This window comes from Eriocheir sinensis, chromosome 13, assembly GCF_024679095.1.
Source record: "Eriocheir sinensis breed Jianghai 21 chromosome 13, ASM2467909v1, whole genome shotgun sequence".
NCBI classification, from domain to species: Eukaryota; Metazoa; Arthropoda; class Malacostraca; order Decapoda; family Varunidae; genus Eriocheir; species Eriocheir sinensis.
The window spans coordinates 10,720,332-10,748,326 of NC_066521.1; the positions used below are offsets into that span (position 1 = coordinate 10,720,332).

General features: G+C 43.2%; 2 long non-coding RNA genes and 1 other non-coding gene across 3 annotated transcripts; 1 reads left to right on the plus strand and 2 right to left on the minus strand.

Moving 5' to 3' along the window:
• Positions 1-600: 600 nt before the first annotated feature.
• Trnaq-cug (transfer RNA glutamine (anticodon CUG)) lies at positions 601-672 on the plus strand. Its single transcript has one exon. It is a non-coding gene; the product is annotated as a tRNA-Gln (tRNA).
• Positions 673-19,587: 18,915 nt separating this feature from the next.
• Positions 19,588-21,690, minus strand: LOC126998270 (uncharacterized). The gene is made up of 2 exons (XR_007752777.1): positions 20,568-21,690; positions 19,588-20,432 (listed from the first exon to the last, which is right to left on the minus strand). It is a non-coding gene; the product is annotated as an uncharacterized LOC126998270 (long non-coding RNA).
• Positions 21,691-25,220: 3,530 nt separating this feature from the next.
• Positions 25,221-26,920, minus strand: LOC126997964 (uncharacterized). The gene is made up of 2 exons (XR_007752525.1): positions 26,315-26,920; positions 25,221-26,175 (listed from the first exon to the last, which is right to left on the minus strand). It is a non-coding gene; the product is annotated as an uncharacterized LOC126997964 (long non-coding RNA).
• Between the last annotated feature and the right edge of the window lie 1,075 nt (positions 26,921-27,995).

A 27,995-nucleotide genomic window follows, 5' to 3' on the forward strand; every position in this document is an offset into this window, starting at 1 on the left:
CATTTATTATTATTATTCCCATTATTTTTATTATTAGCACTCATCACCACAATTTTCGAAAATCGCTCTCTCTCTCTCTCTCTCTCTCTCTCTCTCTCTCTCTCTCTCCGGGCAATTATTGGCCCTAATAGCGGGTTACCTGGATAATGGCTCCCACTCGCCTAATTACAGGTGTGAGCCCCTCCTCGACCTGCTGGATGCATCACTTACCTCCCCCGCGAAGAGAGAGAGAGAGAGAGAGAGAGAGAGAGAGAGAGAGAGAGAGAGAGAGAGATGTGGGGTTAGGTAATCGAGAAATAGGGTTTTGAAATAAGGAAGAACATGATATAGGAAGGAGGAGGAGGAGGAGGAGGAGGAGGAGGAGAAGAACAACAACAACAAGAACAAGAACAAAACAACACCCAAAAACAAGCATTGAAAGAAGAAAAGAGAATAGTAGAAAAAAGAAAAGGAAGATGAAGACAATGGAGTAGGAGACGGAGACAATAAACAAGAAAGACAAAGAAGAAAACAGTCTGACAAAAACACCAAAACGAGCAACAAACGAAGGTGGAAAGGTAGGAACCAACAAGAACACTTCAAAATACCCGTTCTTCCACCGGTCCCATGGTGTAATGGTTAGCACTTTGGACTCTGAATCCAACAATCCGAGTTCGAGTCTCGGTGGGACCTGACTATTTTTACTTCCGCCACAATAGGTCCGTTGAGCCCCGCGTCCTATGGCTTGCTGTCCTTGGCGATGGAGGAGAGGAAAGTGAGGGAGTAAAGGGAGAGATGGAGGGAAAACGGGCCGAGAAGGAAGGAAGGAAGGGAGGAGTGTTTAGAGGAGAGGGAGGGATGGAGGGAAGGAGGAAGGGGTATAAGTGAAAGCTACCTTGTGTGTGTTTGTGTGTGTGTGTTCGTGTGTGTGTTACTGACCTATCTATCCTTCTCTCTCTCAGTCGTCATTCGCTCTCTCTCTCTCTCTCTCTCTTCAACCCATCTGTCTGTCTTTCATGCTCTTTGCCAGCTACCCTTGTGACTTCCCGAGAGAGAGAGAGAGAGCCTCATCTCTCTCTCTCTCTCTCTCTTGTTGTACAGTTTTCTGAATATTCTAAAATTGTCAAATTATCCATATCATCTTCATCTTTTTTTTTCTTTTTTTCCTTCTTGTCGTTTTCATTGTCCATTTATATACATCGTTGTCAAGATAGAGAAGAAAAAGGTTAAGGCATTATGAAGATACAAGCTGAAAAGAGGGATAAATGATAGTAACAGGAAGGAAGGTGAAACAGAAGCAGAATAGGATAGGAAGGATTCTGATATGACCTTGATTCTATACGTGGAAGCTAGACCCAGGCATGACATGAGCTGAAAGAGTAATGAGAAGGAACGAATGGGAACCAGATGGGGAGGCAGTGCAGGGGAAAGTGAAGGAAGAGCAGGAAGAAGGAAATGCAGGGAAAAGATACATACTTAGAAATATCTAGGAGGACATAAGCCAATAATGGGTACGTGCATATTGAGGTGATGAATACAGAACAATGGTGTCAATTATATATGGAAGAGAGAGAGGACATAAATAACGGCAGAGAGAGAGAGAGAGAGAGAGAGAGAGAGAGAGAGAGAGAGAGAGAGAGAGAGAGAGAGAGAGAGAGAGAACATGCTTAGTAACTCTTTGAAGGTCATAAGCCAACACTGGGTACGTGATATTGAGTCGATGTATATGGAACAATGGTGGCAGTTGCATATGGAAGGAGAGGACATAAGTAACGGCAGTGAGAGAGAGGGAACATGCTTATTAACGGTCAAGCTAATGGGTATGTGTTTTAGGTAAGGAATACAGAACATGTGGGCAGTCATACAGGGAAGAGGGAGAGGACCTACGTAACGGCAGAGAGAGGGGACATGCATAAGAACGTTTGTGAATTGCATATCGTCACCCTCATAAAATAATCGCCTTAGTCATTTTTCAGCGATTTCCAGGTTTTTGTTTACATCGATTTTTCAACATGTGACGCCCATTTTTTGTATGCTTGCCTTCGTCATTCAGGGTTTGAGCGTTCTAGAATTGGCCTTTTCATTTCTGCCTAAATCTTAAGACAAATGAGATAATGACATTTCTGATTTCCTGTAAAGTAGAAAATAATGACTTAGGCGCTTTGTTGACGAAGGTGACGATATGGTGAAGTTGGGTATGTGTTTTGTAGGTATAGAATTCAGAAAGTGTGTCAGACGTATGGTGATATGTAGAGGACAAAAATGTAATCCATATTCGCAAGCATTTCGGGCCTTATTTACAGCCCCACATTTGCTAAGGCTTTCCATGGATTTTGTGAGCCTAGTGGTAGTTTGATGGGGCCTTCTGCACCATTAATTTATTTGGGAAAACACTCACGAGAACCCGACTAATCTTTGTGGCCGTTGAAAATATTTATTGTGCGAGCGCGTAAGTTTATAAACATTTTTGAAGGACAACCAGCAACGAGTGCGTCTTTCAGTAGTGTGAAATACATGAGTTTTGTCACATACGTTCTGGGAATATGGAGGGAGGGAAGGAAGGAAGCGGGAACGGTGAGGAAATGTAAAGCAGGGAAGGGGACAGAGGAAATAGTAGGTAGTTAATAAATGTTAGATAAGTCGATATAGAAAACAACAGATGGAATGGACGAGGGTGGTGAAGGGAAGCTGATTGATTGATTGATAGTTTATTGTTGCAAGTAAACAACAAAGGAGAAGGGAGGAGCATGCCATCCCAACCCCCAGGCATGTGTCAGTGAGCTTTGGCTGTGGAGGGAAGAGTAAGCAGAGAAAGGAGGTGGAGAGGATGACTGAATGTGGTGAAGATGTGAGATTGATTGATTGATAGTTTATTGTTACAAGTAAACAACAAAGGAGAAGGGAGGAGCATGCCATCCCAACCCCCAGGCAGTACAGAGTGTGATTATACAACGAAGGATACATGTGGAAGTAGCACCAGGAAACTAAAAAGATACAATGGTAGGGGACAAGTGCTGAACGTGAGATGGATATGGTGGATGTAACTAGAAGGAATGAATAGTGGAGTGGAGTGGATGTTGCGTGGATGACAGAATAAACCAAGATAACTACTATTTTCCCTCTCGATGGCCTGTTTAATTTTTGTTTGTATAGTTGGAGTGCAAGTGTTGGTTTCGTTATTTCAGTCGATGTCAAGGTCTTAGGCGACGGTTTCTAAATGTGTAGTATCGACCTTATTTTTAATCTGCGATCTTCTCCTTTCTCTCGGTTTACTTCTTCAAGCTTCTTTTGGCCCTATATGTCGTTTACGAGTCGCTATCTGAGGCGTGTCGGTACCTAAAAATATAGACAAGGCTCCCCTGTAAAAAGTTCAATGTGCCTTTTATAGAAAATAATCTTACAAGGTAGACTTAAGTTTCGTGGAACATAGCATTTGTTTGCCTATTTAGGTGTACTATAGACCCATTTACCTTTCTTTCCCTTCGATTTGGTTTCTGCTTCCTCATTCCTATTTGCGGTACGCCCAGCTGATAGTCAAGCCTTACCAATACCCAGCAGGTCAAACCCCTCTCCCCTGACCGATACGGGTGAGTCGGTGTTCTCAGTCGCTTCCGCCTCTCACATAAACTATTTCCAAAGGCCAAAAAGGAGATCAATCGGGTTCTCATGAGTGTTTTTTTCAGGTTCATGGTACGGAAGAAGGGTCGAACTACCACCAGGGCCATTAAGCTATCTCAGGAAATGCCCCAAACTCGTACCAAAACCGTGTCAAATATGTGCACTTGGGCCGCGAAATGATTGAGAACACGGTTTCGTCGACACACCAGCACAAGATTGCGTCAGGATCTTGTCTCTTTAATCGATTTGTGTCTTGGCGAATGTTAAGCAGTTCGAGTTCGCACTTGACCGATACAAGGTTCGTTGACTTCTTAGAAAGATCATGTTTTGCCCCAGATGGTTTGTGTGCAGTCATCCGCGTGGAAAGGAAAATTTGGTTTATTTCACGTACTCAGATAAATGCACAAACTGAATCACGGCTTAAAAACAGGTATAATAAAAATTTACGCAACCGAGACTAGAACATCAATATATATATATATATATATATATATATATATATATATATATATATATATATATATATATATATATATATATATATATATATATATATATATATATATATATATATATATATATATATATATATATATATATATATATATATATATATATATATATATATATATATATATATATATATATATATATATATATATATATATATATATATATATATATATATATATATATATATATATATATATATATATATATATATATAAGCGAAAATTAATGTATTAGGGAAGTAAACAAATTTAATCACTCCTGTGAAACATATAATTAAATACAGAATTTTTTAAGACACCGGAAATACGCTAATGAGTAAATAATAATAAAAAAAGGCCAGATCAGAAAAAAATATACAGCAGTGCACAAGAAGGTAGATGTAGTATGTCATTACCATTATTATTATTATTATTATTATTATTATTATTATTATTATTATTATTAAACAGTGTAATAGGTAAAGAAAGAAAAGTACAAATATGATGAGTTACAAAGCCTATATTGGTAGGATAACTTCTAGGAGCCCCAAAGGTACATAAAGGTAAATAACTATATAATCGTGTATCCTTGTACAACCCCAACCACAGAACAATGAAACGTAATGTTCTTAACAAATCCATGTTCCATGTTCTTAACAAACTCAACCACTTTACATTTTGATGGGAAGACTTCAAAGTCAATAAGGAAACACTGAAACAAATAGTAATTAAGTCATACAGCGTTATTGACTTAACAGTTGCGCCATTAATCCCACCCCCCCCCCCCTCCCCGTCACGCGTTATCGGCTTAACAGCTGTGCCACTAATTCCCCCCCCCCCCCCTCATGCGTTATCGGCTGAACAGTTGCGCCACTAATTCTCACACACCCTCGTCATGCGTTATTGGCTTAACAGTTGCGCCACTAATTCTCCCCCCCCCTCATCATGCGTTATCGGCTGAACAGCTGCGCCACTAAGTCCCCCCCCTCATGCGTTATCGGCTGAACAGCTGCGCCACTAACCCCCCCCCCCGATGAGCTACATACTAGAAATACAAATATACGTACATGCATTAACGACCATTTTTCAAGTAACCTAAACCCTGATTTTATATCTTTTGTGGATAATAAATATTCATAGCACAACTAATAATACCTGATTTATTAGTTAATTGTAAAGTACATAATTATAAGTACACTATTATAAAATCATTCATCCTAAATTTAACAAGAGAAATTGGAAGTAGGTTTGGTTTCTATTTATTGGCCACTGAAATGAATAAGTTTGGTGTACAACTGACGGCTCCTTACCTTAACATTACTTGCTAATTTATTAGTTATCTGTGTAGCATCATACTTAAACCGTACCTGCAAATATGTCTCAGCAACTGCCTTAACTAACGGATGCAGTTGGTTTTCCTGAGGGTCTGTGTCATACATGTGAGTAGTTATGGTGGGGAATATGTTTTTTTGGTTGCAATAAGCCAGCACTGAAATAACTAACTTACTAATAGCCCCCTGCCCTAAATTGTTGCTTGACACTTTCTCTGAACAGTTTTTCTGAAGTGATACAAATATCAATAACACCATCAGAAGGATATACCAAGGTGAAGGATCAACTTTCACTTGTCACATATAACTAAGATTTTATAATAAGTGTTAAGGAATACCTATATTGACGATAGAAGTTTATTTTTTTATCTATATTCACCATTGCTAAAACAACTACTTTTAAGAAGATTTCATTCCATAAGACCTAATAAGAAGCAATAACACCACACTCAGTAGGCTGAAGTCTGTCGTTTAATAATGAAATCTTACTCCATTTATCAGTTACTGCGTAGTTTATCTTCACCTCAGTTTAGTTTTAGATTTCTCCTAATATTACTTAGTTGTGAAATGTAAGTGTAGGGTATTTTTCCTTGTCAAACCTCGCGCTGCAGCCGTAAGCAGCACAGGACGCTGGCATTGTGAGCAGCCCGCGAGACACGTCCATACACAGTCCATTGACTTTGACGAATGACTGAATGCAGTGATTCATGTCTATAGTGAGGTCTAGGTAGGGCGCAGTCAGGTTAAAGCTAAGCCTAGGTGAGGCTGGGAGCGGCCGACACTTGCTTCTTGCCAGTCCCAAGATGGCGGACTCTACTTCACTTTTTCTCACCGCGCGCCGCCTCCTCCTAATGCTACCTCTATGGGCTGAACAGTTGCGCCACTAAATTCCCCCCCCCCCCCCCCCCACTCATGCGTTATCGGCTGAACAGTTGCGCCACTAATTTCCCCACTCATGCGTCATCGATGTAACAGTTACGCAGTCGAAGTAGACACTCACAAACAAACTCAGTAACAAGCATTAAGTAGTGTATAAGTGATAGTTCATAGAAATAATATATCATTCTTATATTCAATTCAACATGTGCATAACAAATGAAGTTATACAGCCCCAAAAATCATGAATAACGTAAGCAATATTAACTTGATTAAAGAGACAAATGCAGAGTCAAGCAGTACGATAGCTAGGAAGACTGCACCACAGGGAACTGAGCACACCTTATATAGATCTTGTGAGCACACCAAACCACTCGCCAAAAACACGCAGAACTTAGATGACGAGGAAAACTGAAATGGACAAATCGGAAATATACAAACATAAAGAAGACCACAGAACGAGAAGATGGAACTTTACAATACACAGGAAGATTTGAACCCTTGACCTGAACCACAAACAAATTTTTCAGTCTGCTGGCGAGGATACTTTCAAGGAGACAGGAAGGAAATAGATAAATAAATTGTAATGGTGATGACCTACTTATTATAGCATGATAAGATAAACCTATACACTAGAGGGACACACACACACACACACACACACACACACACACACAGGAAAACAAACGTGTTCATTATCATTATTATATATAATTGTTGTTGGTGTTTTTCAGCACCACCATTTCCGAACATAAGAGCACACGCACGTTAGGAAGGCATGAGGCATTTATTATTATTATTATTATTATTATTATTACTATTATTATTCACAGTCCAGTCGATAAGTAAGACATTCACAAACACACACACACACACACACGTAAGTATTACCATCATTACCAAGGCTTTCAATCACCATCCCACTCCCTCAAAACACCCCTCTCTCACGCATGCACAAACAACACGGTGTCCTCTGCAATCACCACATCGTCGGCGTCACTCCGCTGATAAGGCAGGGAGAGGGTCGCGGCCCTGCTCACACTTTCCCTGTCCCATGACTTTCAATATGGCCGCGTTCACCGTTGTTTACTCAATACAAGGTCACGCCAGCTTATCTCACCTTCAGTGCCTAGCTGGCCCGCGCACAAGGAGGGCGGCCGTGTGCCTGAGCCTCCCCCTCCTCCTCAGTTCCAGAGTGTGTCATGAGGATGTGTTTGCTTGTGTGTGTGTCTCGTGGTCTGTGTGTGTGTGTGTGTTTGTTTGGCTGTGGTTACGGAACTGGATCGGGGGCATTATCATAATTTCATTATTATCACTAATATAGGTGGTAGTAGTAGCAATATAACTACTCCGTGGTCTAGTGTGCCTGGCTACTACTCCGTGGGCTTCGAAACCCTCCCCGGGCAGTCGGCGTGCAGCTCACCCAGCTGTTCATCCTCCCTTTCGGGCTGGTCGATGAATGGGTACCTGGGAAATCTAGGTAAGGTAAACTGTGGCAATCCCTGAATTCACATTGGCCGTGTCCCGGGGTAACTGGTTCTCACCTATGTGAATAAAACTCACACTGGCAGACAATAGAGGTGTATTTTTACCAAACAGTTTCGGTGGACACTGCCACCATCTTCAGTGGTGTGAAGCTGTCCTTACCATATGTAGCTGGCCTGCAAAACATTAAACCAGTGTGTCACAAACTTGACGTCAAGGGTACAACAAAAACTAGCATAATAAAAAATTCATTTATTTTGTTTACAAAATATAGAATACCGAATATTAAATATCATTGGACCCGTAGTATTGAGACAAACACACACACACACACGATCACGGATAAAATCACTAAAAACTGGCCATCGGCATTTGCAAATTACATCACAACACGGTTTCTCGGGACAGACAAAGAAATAACAAAAATCGACGAGAAATGGGTTAAGTAAGCGACGACCTTCAACCGAGGACGTCACAAGGCGCCAGAGAGAGAGAGAGAGGGGGAAGGGGCGGGCAGACGGACGGCACCACTGCGTTACATCTTTGAGCTTTGGCATTGGTTTGTATGACGTCTGCTTGGCCCTTGGAGTGGGAGGAGGAGGAGGAAGAGAAGAGGGAGGAGGAGGAGGCGATCTGTGGATGTATATGCGTAGTAGTCTTGTGGGGGAAGAGGAGATAAAGGACGTTAGGGAGATAATCTATGAACGTCAGTTAGGAGAGGTGGAGAGATAGCGAAAGGCGACGGAGACAATAGAAAAAACAACTTGTGGCCATGACCGATGAATAAGGAAGATGAACGTCAGGGAATAGATGACAGAAAGGAAAGATCAGGCAGGGGAGAAGGACAATGCGGGTGAAAGGGAAAGCGATCAGCAGGAAGAGGAGGAAGGGAAAGTGAAGGCTGAAGAAAATTAATAAAAGAGGGTAGGAAACAGATGCCAGATTATGAATGATGGAGAAACGAGTAGGAAGAGGAGGAGGAAGAAGAAGAGAGGTGTAAGGGCAAGATGAAGGATGAGGGAAAGACAGTGGTGGGAGGGAGGTGGAAGGGAGGAATGACGAAGTGGAGGCAAAAGGAAGGTAATAAAATGAATGATGAGAGAGAGAGAGAGAGAGAGAGAGAGAGAGAGAGAGAGAGAGAGAGAGAGAGAGAGAGTAAAAAGAAAAGTGCTACAGTAATAAAAAAAAAATAATATATACAAGTTATGAATGATGGACGAACGATAATTGAGGATGACGAGGACGGGGTGGAGGGCGAGGCGCGACGAGGACTAGAGCGATGTGGAGGGCGTGGTGACGAGGACGATGACTGACGAGGCGGGTGTTACAAAAAATCCCTGAAGTCGTGGATGAGGAAGTGCCGTTCGCTTTCCGTCAGGGACTCGTTGGGGCTCACCTTCCTGGGCCGGCCGCGCGCCTCCTCCAGCAGCCGCGTCACCTCCTCCAGGTCCTGGCGGCGGTGCTCCAGGCGCTCATACCTGCGGGAGGAAGGGGCCGCGTTACACCTGTCCGCGAGGAAGCTGACAGCGATAACAAGAGCATTCATCCCGTTGTGAATCGTTAGGCCTTTCCTGTTTTAACTTGGAGTTTTTGATGAACTAATAGATGGTTTCTTCTGTCACTACTTCAATAACTATATACAGTATTAGTGGCGCCCCTTCCTTTCCCTCCGCCTATCATTATTCTGTTATTGATCACGTATACCGAAGCGTGCTGGCAACGTGTATATCATTCACTTGTGGTAGAAGTAGCAGCATAGTAGTAATGTTTGTTAGAAGCAGCAGCACTATGGAAAGGAAGAATGACAACCCTCTGATAGTAGGCAAATAATGATAATAAGAAACACGTAACAGCTCGGCGAACAGCAGAGGCACATTAATATAGAAAAAAAATTACTGGGCAAACATTAGAATAGGCGGTCTTAAAGAAGAGGGCTCCTTTAGCTCGAGACATACCATGCCCTACTAATAGGATTAAACCTATGTGCTTTTGTTTAAATAAAAAAAGTCAAGGTCGTCAGCAGTCTCGAGGGAGACTAAAAGACGCCCTACGCACAGTTACGTGACCTCAAGACGCCACCAGACACCACGCGATTCATCTAATGCTCTCTAGGTGCTGCAAGTACTGCTGTTACTACGGTTATTAATCCTGCTGTTGCTACATATGCTATTGTCATTAATGCTGTTATATACTACTGTCATGTTACTACAACTACTACGAACACTATTACAACTACTGCAGCAACTATAACAAACAATTACCTCCACAATATTCACACACACACACACACACACGTTTCCTCATCACCCACCGCGCCACTCACCCCCTCCTGGGCAGCCACACGAGGAACACGTAGCTGAGGATCGCCGACGCCAGGCACAGCAGACTTCCGCCCAGCGCCACCCACAGCACCACGTTCCTCTCCCAGCCGTCAGGACCCACAGCGGTGCCTCGATTCCCGTCACTGGTGGAGTTCGGGGCCTGCGTCGTCGTAGTATCGAGAATGGTGAATGGCAGAGGCATCGTTGAGTCGTCTGCGGGGTGGCGGTGTCTGTGTAGGGGTGCTCCTCTGCGTCTCCCTGCCTCTTGTCCGTTACGGCAGTGTAGTCTTAATCGTATTCTTCTTCCTCGGTGCAATGGGGTTCGTTTGTATTCAGCGGGCCAGTCAGTTCACCTGCGTCACTTCTCGTGTTAGGAGTCGGCTGTTTGTGTAGGCGCTGCGTGTCCCCCCGCGTTGTTTGGTTTGTTCGTTTACCAGGTCACCCAGCCACGAACATTACTCCTTTCTTATTCTCCTTCCCTCTTACCAGGTGGGTTTGTTTTTCCGCCAAGACGCGGACGGTCTCCTTGTGCTGGTTTACGTCAGTTGATTGGTGTTTCTTCGCCAGGCCAGTCACCAGCGTCACCGCCTCTTCTCGTTCCTGCTTGTTGGGTGTGCCCGCGGCGTTGACCTCCACAACCCTGACCTGACCTCACCGCCACACAGGATGAGACACTCCAACTCAAATTTTCATATTAAAGTATCAGTTGTCCACTAGTTTAAGACACGTTCCACTGCTGTCACTGAACTACACACGTCACTTCCTCCGAGTAAATCTACGGAAGTCTTAATTAAGTGTCAGCGAATGTTTGCCTGTGACCGTCTCTCCTCGCCGCGCTAGACGTGTCCGTCCCGACCGAGCTCACGACCGCTACTGAAGCAGCCAGCCAGAGGCAGAGCCACCGCCAGGCCGAGCCGAGCTAGCCAATGTCAGTGACTCAGTGAAGCTCGTCACTCGTCTGGGGCCGCCCCACCACCACCACCATAGCCGTGCGTCTCCACCGGTACGAGCTCGTGTGCATTGGTTTTAAATCACACGAACGCAAGGCGGCAGGGGGCACCGACTTTCCGTCTCGAGGAGGAAAACTATTTTGTAAACACTAACGTGTACATGCACTAGTGGTATAGAAGTAGTAGCAATAGTTAGAAGCAGCATCGCAATGGAGATAAGTGATGAAATAGTTTTCTTGGTTCTGGTAAGAAAAATAGTTGCCCCTAGGCCTTCACCGCTCCCCGCCCAGCGACCTCACTCCGCCCACGTCTCACCTTATTTTTACGTGCGTGAATCACTGGTCTGGATATCTTTTGTCTCCTCCGCCCAGTCTGGCCCCAAGTGGTCGGCCGTCTCCAGTGACCTGACCCACCCTGACCACTGACCACTCAGCCTCCGTCCTCACGCCACACCATCTTTTTAAAAAGCTGGATGATGCAATGTTAGTTGAACTGGTAGAAGGTCTTGAATAGCCCAAAAGCAGAGTCGGTGACGTAGTAACAGGTGGAAGTTACGCCAAATCTATAAGGCCGGCCACACACGTGCAGTTTTACGCCAGATTAAAATATTAACGGTTATGTGGCTTGCTTGTGTCTAAATCCATTTTAGTGACGGACCTCGAAGTTAATTTTTTATTTTCACCACGTTAAGTCGTATACTACAAACTCAGCTGGAAAGCGACAAAAGAGCAACCTCCCCCCTCCCCGCCCCCGTCACCTCCCCGCCCCCCTAACTCTCCCCTCCGTCCCGCCGCCTCCCCGTTATCCCCTGACGCTGCCCCTCTCGCCCCCGGTGCACCCACACCTACGCCGGTTAGCCCCGCCGATTCCCACTTCTAACGTGATACAATATTACATTAATCTTCCCTATCTCACTAAATTTGTGTGTTGACCGAGAATACTCAGGCCGCGGGAGCACTCAAGGACTGGTGTGGAGGGAGGGGGAGGCGGCTGACCGGGAGGTGGCGGGCGGGCCATAGTATCGCGCCAAGACTTGATAAACACGAGGTCACACTTGTTCCAGGGTTGGTATCAGCCGCAGACAATAAATTAAGTTTTCACACCGTGCGACATCTGTCCCGATCTAAGTCAAGGTGGCGACGTGACGGGACTGTTAAGGGAAGTAGTCAATGATTTAAAATTTTATTTGAGCAATATTTGTACACAAGACTGACTTTTGACCTAACAATTGTCAACTTTATTTTATTCAACCAAAATGAATATTCACTACTACTTATGATTGATTAGACTTTAAATCAAGCTCTTAAACGTTCATCAAAATGGTACTTATGATTGATTAGACTTTAAATCGAGCTCTTAAACGTTCATCAAAATGGTACTTATGATTGATTAGACTTTAAATTGAGCTCTTAAACGTTCATCAAAATGGAAGGAGAATTTTTTCAAGAATAATTTACATTGTCAAAATTAAACTTCAGTTAGCAATGGAAATTATCACTTTCGAACCCATGTTTAGATACTAGTTCAACAAATAGTTGCAATAAAAAGTATTATGGATATATACTCGGTAAATCCTTTTAAGTAAGATCAAACGCCCTATTTCTAAACTTAAAATATTCACATTTATATTTCGCCAGATTCTTAAAACCGTATATTCAAACTTGTAGTTATAGGAGGCATATTCACAAGTTTTCGCCAGATTGTTAGATTTAGTAAAACTGAAAATATGAATATACAAGTTTAGTAAAAAGATTAGGGTTAATCTAAAAATATAAAGATTAATATTTTTAAACAGTAATAAAACTCTGCATATGCATACTCACTCGTCACTGATAACCTTAAAACGTATAAACTTAAAAGCATGCCTTATCCTTGAAATATAATATATAAAAATAGTGAAGCACACGCAAGTTTCGCAAACTGAAGTTTAGACAATCTAAAATAAGACTCAATTTTCTAGTAATTAAAGTCTTTAAAAGTAGTAGTCTTTAATTCTACTTCATAACACTACCATTCGTGAAGTAGAATTGTTTAGAAACCGACGGGTAAAAACTTTTTAAGCACAACACGAGTAACAGCCGCCTCACGCCCCGCTGCAGAGGCTCCCTTCGCGGCGCGGCGAGGCGGGCGTGCAAACAGGCGACGCCTCCACTAGCGCATCCCTTCCATCTCGAACCGCTCGTCGTCGTGGTGCCGTGAATTTCCAATGGTTGTCACGTCCCGGCGAGCATCCGAACGACGGTCAGACCGTCTAGTCATGAGCCTGATGTAGCATTGCGGGACGGGAGGCACCAAGTACGGGAATCTGTTTTTGAGGCGCCACCACCTTCTGAACACCACCGGGTACACCCATTCTGCCGGGGGAAAGTGACGTACCCATCAGCACGAGGGAATAAGCTGTATAATCAACGACCATTCTTCAATATTAAATACTTCCTAACGATCTAAAGGCTAGCAAGCAAAATACCAATTTAGTAACTTCTCGGGGATACAAGTCTGGTCTGAACTTCGTAACAATGCGCGGGTGCTATGAAAGTTCAATGGTAAAAGTTCTCGGGACTGGACCACTGTCTGCCCCAAATTAATATTGCCAACCAAATGAATATTTACTAGCAGATCAATGGAAAAACGCCCTTTGCGTAGTTCCCGAAAAAATACTTAGTAGAATACCATTCTTCCAAAGAGGCAGAAAAAGTTTGCGCTTTAAATAGTTAAGGAGTTTAATGGTCCAGTGATAAGTCTGCCGATAATCATCGTAAGTTTTATACCATGGCTTTAGGGGATATAGTTCGAAAGATGGAGAGAAATCACTTCTTATGATTAAGAAGAATATGAAACTCTGTTGCTAATCTAATTTACGGCAATTAGTCAAATACCTAAAAGTGTTTGTGGTAACTTGCTGTTCAGTTCAGGCAATTTTATCCCTTTGAGAAAATTAAATTTAACAGCATCGTACTACGACTGCTTCAGCTCCTTTCTCTCCCCTCCTTAAAACTTATATGATCTTGGCTCATTGGTGTTACTGTATTAATGGGGCTAGATTGATAAACTGGCCAGGTTAATTTAAAAAAAGGTGGGGGGGGGGTGAAGATACTAAATACTACGGTACACATGTTGACATACGAAGCACTCCTGCTTTATATAATCACCCATGATTTCATCAAGCATAAACTTAATGAACAGTCCTATTACTGAACACAAGGACAGATTTTTGGAGTTGTCAAATGGAGTCTACACCATTTCATGCCATGCCAGATTAAAGAAACATCAGTACTCACCCCACGCAGGCGTCACGATTGGGGATATCACTGTCCAGACGGGATGCAATATACGGCATATCAAGGTCTTGTAAATAGACAATACCACTACCCCCAGGACACAACAAATAGAAATAAGAGTCCAAAAGGCGGGGTTCTCCCTCAGATCGACCACCGGCACCCTGGAAAGGTCTGTATCCTCCAATGGGGCATCTTCCCGATATCCTCCCAAGTTGAAGGACACTCTGACAGACGTGGTCATGCTCGATGGCGCGTCTCCGTTTACCAGTGGTCGGCTTAGCTACTCCGGAGGCGTGGAACTGGACCCGACTGAGGTAGAGTTTGAGGGTAGCGCCTATGTGAGGGCGACGAAAAGGATTGAACCACTGGCAGGCCCTCGACGCCCTCGTCACCACCCGCTGCATCGCCGTATGGTGGCAATGCTCGAGGCCCGCCACAGACCGCAACTCACGCTTCGAACACTGATCTGAGGTGGTGCTGCGAACTCGTTAAGGCAGGAAAAACTGCCGTAACCTTCTTTTTTTCTTTCTTTTTTACTTCCATAGGAATTACAAACATCCCCCCTTTATCCGTTTAGATAATTCCATTAGGTCCCCGTGCTACTTAGTGGTCCTACTAATGTAACGTGTCAATCTAATGCTTTCCAATCTCAGAAAATATAATTGATTATCCGCTCATGCATGCATTTCGTGTTTCTGATCAGTGCAGAACGGTAGAACCCTTAAATCCTTGTCTTTAATGTTCAGCCTATTGTGCCTTGCTGGATCGCCTCCAGAGACGGCTTCAACCTCTCCAGTGGCTCACTAACAACTCTTCGGGCATCTCCATTCCTGTGGCCAGGACCATATATATTACTTTCATTCGCTCTGTTGTTGATTACCTCTCCCCTTGGTACAACTTCCCCGAACTACTTTAGAGCCGTTTGAAAAATTTCATTCTTGGGTGTCCCATGTCTACCAGAATTGTAAATATGCAATGTGAGTTACGTCTTCCACCCTTGGTCGAGATAATTTATTCTAATGTCACTCGCCTCACTGTTAAGTGCCCCCATTTCCCACATCTCTCGCCCCACTACTTGCAGCTGATCAGTATGTCGCTTGGACCCGCTCGACCTGTTCCTCCTATATTGCCCGCTGGTCGCGCCCTTATTCGGTCTGTCTCTTCCTTGATGCGCAGTCTTGATTTGGATATTCCTGCTGTTGACGTGCCCCCAGGCCCGCCCCCGTGGTTGTTGCCAACGCCAGAGGTAAGCCTAACTCCTGCATCCAAGTCTGACCCGCCTCCCTTACAGCTGCAGTTGGCCCTGGAACACGTAGCAACAGTGACGTCCTCCATCACAGGTCTACACTGCCTCTACACTGACGGGTCACTGCAATCGGACGGTGCGGCTGGTTGCGCAGTCTTCTCGCCTGACTTGGAGCCTCCTCCTGGGGGTTGGGTTGGCCTTCGCCTCCGTGACCACTCCAGCTCCACATTGTGTGAGCTATATGCCATATTAGATGCCGTCAGCCTCGTTTGTCAAAGGGGAGTAAATGTTGCCATTATTTGTGATTCGAAGCCTGCCCTTCAGTCCCTGTCTGCTGTTCAGCCCACCCACCCTCAAGTCGTTCAACAGATCCTGTCCTTTTTATCTTTAATGAATGATCGTAAACTGTGTCAATTTTTTATGGGTGCCATCTCATGTGGGTCTATATCACAATGCCACGGCTGACCGCCTAGCGAAGGAAGCCTGCCGTCTGCCTCCATGTGGTGATGGACGCCCCCTCTCCCTGCCCTGCCATCTCTCCAGAGTCCGCTCCGCCGCCTTCCTTCCTGCACGGCGTCGTAGGGATGCAGAGAGGCCTCACAGCGTCACCATCAACCACTATGAGTCTGTCTGCCGCCACAAATACTCCTACCGAAGTCGGGGCCTCATGGCTCGGAGACATAATGTTGTTTCCGCACGTCTGCGGCTGGGCTACCGTCCACCGTGGCAGGTCGCCGGAGTGGAGGGGGAGCCTGTATTCACGGAATGTCGCCTGTGCCGCTCACCGATGTCGAACACCATTGAACATTAATGCTTGGCCTGCCACACTGTTCGTGGTTTGCTACCCCAGGGACAGCCGTTGGATGCTGTCTGCCGCCACCTCTTGAACCACGACTTCCTCGATGCAATCCTGGTGCGCCACCCTCGTTTTGGTGGATTTTCATGATGTTATGTGCCCTACGCGGCACTTGTACCGATATATCTTTATGAAGTGTGTATGTTGCATCAACTTGCTTCCTGTTTTGGTGTGTGTGTGTGTGTGTGTCCATTGTCTATAGTTAAACCAGATGCATTTGCTAAAAATTTTGTCGGACGCTATTGCGCAATAAATTTATCAAACAACAACAAACAACAGCCTATAGTGCCAGTAGGGTTTTTAAAGCGATCTGGTGGTCGCCCAGCCTTATAGTGGCACGAGTGAATTTTTATTTAATTGTTTTATTTAGTAGCTGCCGTCATATAGGATTATCTTGGCCCAACCTGCCCCTCGGTGCTCTGAATGTAAGTCAGGGATGACCGATGATCTGGAGAGCATGAGGGTAATGCTCCGTCGCTGAGAAATGGTCGAAACAGAACTTGGTAGGACTCGAATCCAAGTCTTTGGGATCACCTCATCCGCGAGCTGACCACTCTTGCCACAGCCTTTCCAAGTTAGATGGAATCTGTCCCAAAGTTCTCAGCCGATCTGTTATTTTAATACACTTCGTCGTACATCTTACATCCTACAATTATTATTCTTGGTGCTCGCCACCCGCCCGAGTAAATTTATTATTTTTAACTTGTGGATGATCTTTAGTCTGTTCCATATAAAAATATACTCAATGATTCTCGAAAAAAAAACATATCCTCATACGATATGTAATTACATAAATAAACGATGGCATTATATGCGGACATTAATCACAGCAGCAGTAGTACAACTAGTTAATAATGAATTATTAAAGCAGTTTTACGAGACGGGCATGATTGTGGCCAAGATCTATAGTAACAGGTCTCCTCACTTTACCTCCACTGCGCAGCTTGTGACGTCAGCTGGCTGTGAGACAGTGAGGAAGACGGGAAACTATTCTATACTCCCCGTTCTCTCATTGCGCTGCCGTTTTCTCTCTCTCTCTCTCAGGAATACCCCATATTTGCCCCCAGATGTTGATGCTGTCATTATTATTATTATTAGTAGTATTGTGTGTGTGGTGTGTGTTTACTCACAAACTCAAATGTACGCATAACAGCTATAATATTTTGTATATCTCCCTACTTCATATTTTTTCTATATGTAATTCTTATAATGTGCCTTGTCAATGGTTATGAGTAGATACCCTCTACTCCATTCTTATTACTAGCTTACATGTGTGTGTGTGTGTGTGTGTGAGAAACTGAGAGCGACTGCCAGCTAGCTGTTACTGCACGGAGGTTGGAAGAGCGACTGACCCCATCGGCCCCGCTGAACCTATCCTCGAACAGCCTGGTAACGTCAGTGCGCCAGCATCTGCGAAAATACGTCTGAAGTGAGGAGACCTGTTACTATAGATCTTGATTGTGGCAATACAGGCGTTTGCGTACCAACACGCTGATAACGACCCCTCGTATATATCATGCAATATCGTTCATTAATTGTCTCATATTGGTCCGAGCTTCAAGGTGTTCGATTCTTTTTTGACGACTGTGCAGTGAAAGTGGTATAACGAGACAGGCAGTGATAATCATTAATTAGGGAACTGCCTATATATATGAACAGCATTCATAAAATAATAATAATAAATTTATTCGGGCAGGTGATGTGGCAAGAATTGCCCAGTTCGCGGCCTGGCGTTTTGGTGCCTATTACCATTAGAACTTTATCTCTTAAGGAGTGGCTTTCTCTTGTCGCTGATCGCGGGTTCGATCCCCGGCGCCGGTAACACCCTTTTCTGGTCTGGATTCTTTTCTCGTGTGATTCGTGACACGCAAATGTGTGGATGTGTATTGTGATCGGTGTTTTCTATAGTAAATACACCCAAGCATCTTACATAGTACGGTCATTTACATAAATCAGCCAAATCAGCAGGGTTGAGCCGAATATAATATGCTCGACAAATTTATCAAGATGTACAGTCTATTAATACTTTAGTGTGAGCAGTGTCAAATACACAGTTCAGCCAAGCTGACATCGAGGTTACCTAACTGACAACTCTCTTCCCTGAGTGTTTCTCAGGTCGAAAAGCGGTGTTATGCACCTAAGTGGCTCCTCTTCGAGTAACTCAGTATTGCACAATGTTTTTAGGCGTCACCCACGGTTCATGCCGGGTAATGACCGCATTATTAAGCCGTGTCCACACTATCGAGCATGCTCGACGGGCAAACAGTGATACCAGATCCCGTTCCAATACATAAGCAAGGAGGGTGAGTGGCAGGCACGAAGGTGACGTCAGAAGCGAGGAGACTGCGGGCAAACGAGCGGGCAACTGTCTGTGAGTGAGTTTGAAGGAAACACCAGAAACTGTTTCGACTGGTATGATGCGAAACACTAAACGTTTCCTCGGAATTAAGTAGGAATATATCTCACATTCAAAGTGTTATGTGCATATTAGCATGTCTGGCGGTCCTTCTACAAGTGTACACACGCAAAGAATTATCCCATACAAGGCTATTTTCTTCCTCTCGACGGTGTTCGGCATGGTGAGACAGGTCCCACACCCCACTCTTCAGCAGGGTCAGAGTGAAACTATGAACCTGTATTTGACACCACTCATCAGTTTATAACTTTGCCCGCCAGTCTTTGCCCGGTGAAGGAGTAGATATTGTGGGCTAAACCACATCTGGTAGCACTGTTTGTTGCCAGATCCCTGCCTGTGGTTTTCCCGCTTCTGACGTCATCAACCCTCATTCTCACAACCTATTGTGATATGGTATCACTGTTAGCCCGTCGAGCATGCTCGATAGTGTGGACACGGCTTAACTGATTTACACCACCTATGCATTTTTTCCCTCGCTCTAGTGCTGAATACGTTCATGACTTAAGCCTCGTCGATGAGGCGTGGAGTTGTGCATCTTATGCACGAAGAGACCAAATTCTCCAGCAATTGTTTAATACCCAGCCATTGGTAACAACCCAACCGACACACAATGTCTTCAAATATCGTCTTATCAGATTCTATTCCATTGACACGGGTGATAATTGTTTATTACTTTGACTAGTTTCACGGCAAGCTTAAAAAAAAAAATCTCACCTGGAGGGGTAAAAAATGACAGTATGAACAGTTAAATCAGGTATCTGGATTAGTTTATTGTACTTAAGGTGAGTGATGATTGAGCATCTTCATCAGCCGTACACCTTCCTGCATTCACAAAAGGTGATGGGCAAGGGGTGCGTGGCTCAACAGACGCCGCTCCCTGCCGATCCCTACGCTCGCACACTTACATTTCTTCAATTTCACCATAACTAAAAAATCCACGTAAACTATAACCTAAATTCATCTTTATTTTAAAAACCTCAACACGTTCTTTAAAAAGTCGCAACACATTTACTGTTGAAGATACGGACGAATTACGTAGAATACTCTTCAAAATAAACCACAACACTAAAATGATAGAGCTCCAGCCCCGAGACAAGACTAAGTCCGAATACACATGCTGTATCGGGCGAAGTATTAATATAATTAAACTAAAACAAAATAAATTGATCAGCTGGTTACATTCCCCTTCAACGGAGTAAAGTCAGCTCAATAAAAAAAAAAAAAATAGCATGGCTCCAACCCGCGGCAACGGGCAATTGCTCCGCGCTCTTGTCACGTCTGGTTTTGGGCTTAGCTAAAATGTAGACAACCCCGCGTCATCCCTGGACCGGCCGAGGGCAGAAACGGTGCAGTCATTGCAGGAATCTGTTTTTGTGGAGTCTGTTTGGTCAGTCAACTGCAGTAAGTTTAGGAAGTTGGCTCAGGACAAACCAACTGACAGGGCGGAAACGGGCATTCGGTAGACTATGGATGGTCTGCGTCGTCATGTCGCGCCCCATTGAACCCAACCCTTGCCAGGTTACTCTTCATCACTTTACTGATGCTTCCTTAGATTGTTTTTTCTTGCGCTGAGCAGGTCGATGATCTGAAGTGGAAATAAAATTTTACAAGTTACTCAAAGAACTCAAGGATAAATATTAGTCTTAGAGTTTAAGGGTAAATGCAACTACTTTGTGAAGAATATCAAGATGTACGAACTGAAGGTTTGCCCAGGACTCACATCTGTAGACTCTCCGACATGGCCAACATACGAGGATCCAAAATATATAGAGGAAGACAACGAAGAACAGAAGAGCCAGGGGAATTAGGAAAATGCTTTCAATAACATTTCGGGTCCAAATCCTTTTTATTATCTGTGCCTTCTTTTCGAACACCTTTTGAAGCACCTCAAAATCAATATAGAGAAAGAGATACCGAACAAAATCCACGGGATTATCAAAATCCTCAGGCTTCTTCACGCTTCCCATCTCGTGGTCACCACCTCACGCACGGAACCGTGCGTAGATACCAGCGTCTATCTGCAATGACGATAAGAAACCGACAAAAATACCGTAACACTCGTATACAGATGGTTTTCACACGTGACACCTACATAACACTGCACGGCTCGAGATTACATTTCTTAATTCAGTGAAACCCTCCCGATCAAACACTACTCACCTCCCCGCAGGTCCAGGGCAATGTGGCGAGGACTGGCGGTGACCGGTCCGTCTTCGACACACACACACACACACACACACACACGGAAGTAAAAAGCCTTCAAATGGCCATTGACGTAAACAAGGCAGTTCCTTAGTTTTCTTATTCATCACCCGATATTTTTGTCGAGCACTACAATCAGCTAGCCCAGTAATTGAAAATCATTTACATTAATAAATTTTGGCCTCGCCACCTTGGAGGAAGAATACATGGAGAGGGCATGACGTCACAGAAGTGAAGCCATCTCGGCTCCGCCCCCTTCCCGCCGCGACCCGAGTTTCGAGTGACGTCACGCCAATTCATGCCCTCACGACCGCAGTTCATTATGGGTTGGCGGGCTCAGCCCGATTGTTGTTGGGAGACCGTGCGGGGAGATTTCATGGGCACTGGAGTGACCGGAACGCGAGTTTCTAGCCTCATTTTGTGGTGTTAACGGCACGTACTGGTGACCCGTCTGAGAATAGAAATGCCACATCTTTGCTGTTATTGGCTGTGGAAATAATGCAGATAAACACCCAAGTTTATCATTTTACTGCCTGCCCAAACTACCAACGCGGCAAGGTGAACGGAGGGAGTTGATCGCTGAAGGAAGTCTCTGGTTATCGAAGATCTCCAGAGCCCAGACTTCAAACCGTGGAGAGTCTGTGGAAAGCACTTCATGACAGGTAGGAATGATGTTTCAGTCATACACAATAACGAGTAGAGACAGTGTTTCCTCAGTCGTAGCTGGAGCATCCAGTGTCAGTCTATAACACCCCTGCAGAGTCAAGAGTTTTTTCCAGTGTTGTCAAGCAAAGATTAGTGACATTGCACGACAGTGAATTGATTTTTCACTTGTTTATCAAGTCAACCTTTATTAAGAGTTCATTCCTCACCACTAGATTTAGTATTGGCCAGCCCCCAAAAGTTATCAACGTTATATGGTAGGTATGAGTGATGATGAATGTTGGCACTGATACATTAGTTATTATTAGATATGTTACCAGCATCATTGTTCAAGTATTATAGTTGCTGTTCGATATAGACACTCACTTTATGAATGACCAAGCCCCTAAAAGTGGGTTAGTTTGTGTGGTAGGTATAGTACCCCTCTTGCTTCACCTCACAGTGAATAGCGACCCGCTGAGGGCCACTCCATGTATTATTCCTCCAAGCTCGTCACGTGTTGCTTTGCAAGGCTCAATCATCTAGAACCAGTTTTTACAGTTTCACATTTGCACTTAAGCCTATCTGACAAGCACTCACCCACTGTTACAGGTTTGATTCCCTCTTCAACCTCTAGAAGTATCACAGCTTATCACAGCTTTGTTGAACGTGTGATTCAGATGTTCCAAACGACAAACGCTTCACTGCATTCGAAAACTAGCTGACAATTTGGCTTCGGGTCTGTCCAGTATTCCAGGCACGCGGGCTGTCGAGCTGTCAGTCAGCAGAACGAATGAGCAATGGAGCTGAGGCTTTTCACTTGATAAAACCGTACTTTCTTCGTAGTGTTAACTTTTACTTGTGATTATAATCATGTTCGAATTTTGGTATGTTACTTGGGAGTTTAATTTGACAATTATCAGCTGTTGAAAATGATTCACCATTCTGTTACAAATTTATCATTGCGGACAACCGTGTTTGCCAGGATGAAAAACTTGATTTGCCTAGTCTCCGTCCAGACCACATTATTATGAATTATTAATTATGGCGCCTAATAATTGAAAGCTTTTCGTTGGTGACGTGTTAATGCGTCCAAATGCAATGCATTCTCTGCTCTCAGATTACCGCTGCGTTGAGAACGTGCTATTAATATTTTCTTAGGCATGATGCGTACGAAGCCGGACTGGTTTAAAATATACTCTGAAATTTACTAATTCTGCCGCCTACCGTTTAATGGAACCCTAATATTGTTGGTTGGGTTCCATCGATTCCAGGGTTGGAGACAGGAACCTCCCATGCTGCGCCGAGTCAGGTTTTTACTACATCTGCTATTTAACACAAGGTCAAATGCTGCATCTGTATATGGCAGGTTAGGAAGGCCACTCAAGCCTTACACTTTGAGGATTGACTGCCACTTACTTTATCTACTTTTTAAACTAAAGTTCATTTGGAAATTGATGTTACTTGTTTTACCATTTTAAGGTACTGCCACTTACGTTTATCTTCTTTATAAACTGAAGTTCCTCCTTTGTAAATTAATTCTATTGATTCGAAGATTTAAGTTCAGTACAATTGCGGGAGTTTAGCGATCAATTCTTGCTTGATTAACCGTGAAAATAATCAAGATTTGAAGGTCCTCAAATACGTTGGATTTTAGGAAGACCAAACATGCGCTGGTTGCTGTATACTATTTGAAACATACTTTCTACACTTACTCTTCGGTGTTGACAATTTTATAACAGCGTTGATGAGTGCGTGGCCTGACATATACACGCTGATCACTAAACTTTCCGTGACGAGTACTGAGTGTGTGCCTCAACACACGCCGGTCTCTGCCGATCTGCGAAGAGCGTCATTATTTATTTATAATTTTATTTATTTGTACGTTTCTTCCTATGGCGCCGGATAGGGTTTCTTGGGTGAACCTGATGGTTGGCCCCCGGCCGTTATGGTGCATGAAAGTGTTTAGTGTGGCGCCATATTACTTGGCTCATGCTGCCCCCCACAGCTCATCAGTGAGCCTCTCTTTTAGAGAGAGAATTCAAATTCCGGATTGACAGGTGGTCTTCAGGACAGCATGTAGGTAATCTTAGGTCACTAGGGGGTGACAAAAATTCCAGCTGTGGCGGCGGGCAGACACGATGCCGGGCGCATAAGGGTTTTTAAATCCCCTATTACGCATTTAAATGGCCGCCCGTTCAGCTGACTTTACGACCAAGCTTACACCCTCTACTGTTTTCTCTCATATCTTATTTTTAGAGCTTTTTTCATTCTCTTTTTTGCTATATACTGTAAGATATGTTCTCCGTGTGGTGCTTGAGCGCTTCGAATCAACGACGATAGTGATGTGGAGCTGATGGTAGGGTGAGGGTGTGTTGCTACTGCTCCTTCATTTACTTTGTTTTTTTTTTTCTTGGCTCACCTTTGTTTACTGTCTAGAATGCCTCCTAAGAAAAGTAAGGCATTGATGAAGGCTCTAGGGAAAAAGCTCTATAAGAAAAGACTTGAGTTATGATGACTTGGTTATGATGAAGGCTTGGTTCACAATATACTTCAGTTTTTTTTTTTTTTTTTTTTTTTTTTTCCCAGTCCACATAAATGTTCGTGAACACTCCACATCTAATACAGATAACGATACTTTAAGGCAAATAATTGGCTCAGTAAAGTATTTTCAAGTATGAGGACAGAATGGCAGTTTGAGAAAAAAACTTTATAGAGGACATTTTCTCGAAACTTAAAGCGATAGAACTCAGATTTTATGATAGAGGTCTTCTTTAAAGCCTGTTTGTTTGTAATAGATTTTTAAAGAAACAACGATCATTGTAAAATGATATTTAAAAATAAGCAATTTTGTGATTAAATAAAATCCACGAAACTCACAACGGGCAAAGAAAAAAAAATCCACGAAATTCACAACGGGCAAAAAAAAAAAAAAAGCCTTTTAAACAAAATGTACAATGAACAATTTTTAAAACAGATAATGGAAGGTAACTTCCCCAAGAATCAAAATAATCCGACTGTCACCAAGATCTATTATTCCTTCTAAGAAAAGGTCCAAATTCTTTAAAAATTATTGAAAAAAAATGGACATGTTCTCAAACTTTATTATTGGACATGTTATTGTAATAAAGTAATAAACCATGAATGGTCCATTAAATTCAGACTGTAAATTCCAAATAAGGGGCAGCCTGCCCTTAAACGAGTGTACGTTAACGGATACATAATATACTGAAAGGTAAAGCATTATACACGTTACAGTATATGTGGTCAAATAATTGGCAAGACAGTTTATTTAACAATCTTTGGGGAAATTTACAAAAACCGGCTAATCAGTTCCCAGTTCCCACCAGATCGTGGGTAACGAACGAGAAGCTCAGGTTTTCTCGTATCAGTAGATAACATCTCTATTCTATTCCAGTGACACGGGTGACTAAATTTTTACTACTTATAACATGTTTCACGGCAAGCTTAAATTTTTGTTTTTATCACCTAGGGGGGGAGGGGGGGGGGGGCAGAATGAATTAGAAAACATATCTTTTAGTTTATTGTACTTAAAGCGAGTGATGACTGAGGATCTGCATCAGCCGTCTTGTACTTAGAACCCGCACAGGTGATGAGCAAGGAGTGCGTGGCTCAACACACGCCGCTCCCTACCGATCCCTACTATCTCAACTTACGTTTCTTCAATTTCAATACAACTAGTAAATCCGCTTAAACTATAAGTTAAATTCTAATTCTAAAAACTTTAACACACCGTTCTTAAAAAAAAAAAAATCCGCTTAAACTATAAGTTAATCCTAATTCTAAAAACTTTAACACACCGTTCTTAAAAAAAATATATATATATTCAGTTCTTTAAAAAGCCTCATTTTCAGTTCTTTAAAAAGACTTTTAAATGGAAAGTTATTACGTACCATACTCTTCAAAATAAACTTCAGCAACCAGTAAATGGTAGAGCCCCAACTCAGACAAAACTGAGCCCGAATAAACATGCTGTATCGGGCGTAAGTATTAATATAATTAAAAACTTAAAATGCGCAAAAAATTGATCAGGTTAAGTTTCCCCTCAACATGGGAGTAAAGTTAAATTAAAAACATTAAAGTAAGAGAAAAACTAGCACGACTCCAACCCGGGGCAACGCACAATTGCTCCGCGCTGTTGTCACGTCTGGCTTTGGGCTTGGCTAAAATGTAGACAACCCCGTGTCATCCCTGGACCGGCCGAGGGCAGAAACGGTGCAGTCATTGCAGGAATCTGTTTTTGTGGAGTCTGTTTGGTCAGTCAACTGCAGTAAGTTTAGGAAGTTGGCTCAGGACAAACCAACTGACAGGGCCGAAACGGGCATTCGGTAGACTATGATGGATGGTCTGCATCGCCATGTCGCGCCCCATTGAACCCAGCCTTTGCCAGGGTCCAAGGGATCGCTTCACTGACGCTTCCCGGTTTTCTTGGATTTTGTTCTTGCACCGAGCAGGTCGATAATCTGAAGCGAGAAGTAAAATCTTTAGAAATTAGTATAAGAACTAATGTCTTGAGAAAAAATTTAGAACTTTTAAGGATAACTATATCTACTTTGTGAAGAATATCAAGATGTACGAAGTGAATGTTTGCCCAGGACTCACATCTGTAGACTCGACGACATGGCCAACACACAAGCCACAAAATTTTGTTGAGGAAGACTATGAGGAACACAAGAATGGAAATTAGGAAAATGCTTTCAAAAGCAATTTAGGTCCAAGTCATCGTTGGGCCATAAATTGAATTTTCATCCTCCTCAAAGATAAAATCGACGTAGTCCTCGTAATTATCAAAATCCTTCAGCTCCTTCATGGCCCTTTTCTAGTGGTCACTGCCTGGCGTACTCAACTGTGTGTAACACCAAGGTTTCTCTGCAATGATGAATTATAAGAAAACTGACAAAAATACCGTAACACCCGTACACATGTGATTTTCACACGTGACGCACAATACGGCACGAATCGAGATTATCTTTCTCAAGTCTGTGAAATCTTCCTGATTAAACACGACTCACCTCCCCGCAGGCTCAGGGTAATGTGGCGAGGACTGGCGGCGGCCGGTCCGTCTTCGACACACACACACACACACACACACATGGAAGTAGAGAGTCTTCAAATGGCCATTGAGCCTATACAAGGCAGTTCCTTAGTTTTCATATTCATCACCCGATATTTTTGTTGAGCAATACCATCATCTAACCCATGTTTGACATCGCCACGTGTTGCTTTGCAAGGCTCAATCATCTAGAACCAGTTTTTACAGTTTCACATTTGCACCTAAGCCTATCTGACACGCACTCACCCACTGTTACAGGTTTGATTCCCTCTTCAACCTCTAGAAGTATCACAGCTTATCACAGCTTTGTTGAACGTGTGATTCAGATGTTCCAAACGACAAACGCTTCACTGCATTCGAAAACTACTATACATTTCAGCGGCAGACAAACGCTGTTTTTCGCAAATATCTCCTAAACGAATCTTTGGATCAGTATGATATTTCAGCACACTACCTATAATACCCGGACCTAATTTATGGCTAACCTACCACATTACTATATGTCTTATGTGACGAGTTTACTTGTGAAAAATAACACAAACCCGACGAGTCATGTTGACGCATTCGAAGGAAAGTGTGCCCCCCCCCCCCTGCACCCTCCCAAACTATTCCTAGCCACAACTACTCCCCCTTCTCGCTCTCGTTATCCCTCCTCTTCTCCCCCTAACTTCTCGCCTCCCTCATCACTCTTGTGTCCCTCCCTATTTCTCCCATCACTGTATTATATATTAGAATGTTATGTACGTGTATATGTATAGATAGTATGATTATTAACTAAGAGCATGGTACAGTTCCATGGAGGCAAGACGTATTTCACGTTGATAATTACTGTACAACAGCATGTTTACATACATATAGTATGTAGAAGGTCCATGTTTGCAGTCCTTATGGTCACCCAAGTGAACACGATGTACTGGCATTACCTGTGGTCTGGACCTTCTAGGAAAAGTTATTACTGTTATTACATACTGTGTAGTACATATTCATCATAAAATGTCAACTTGGTCCAGCTAATATAATGTTATTTTGTTGACTTGTCTCTTTCATATTTATATTTTGCCAAAATTATAAACCGCATATATTTCTCTCCAGCTATACATATGGTTATCATGCGTAATACGTAGTCATTACTATATACATAATTATGTACATCGTGTATTATTGTAAATACGATTACATACATTCCACTACTTATTAAGTGGAAGCAATATGAAAAAAGTATGTAATTAT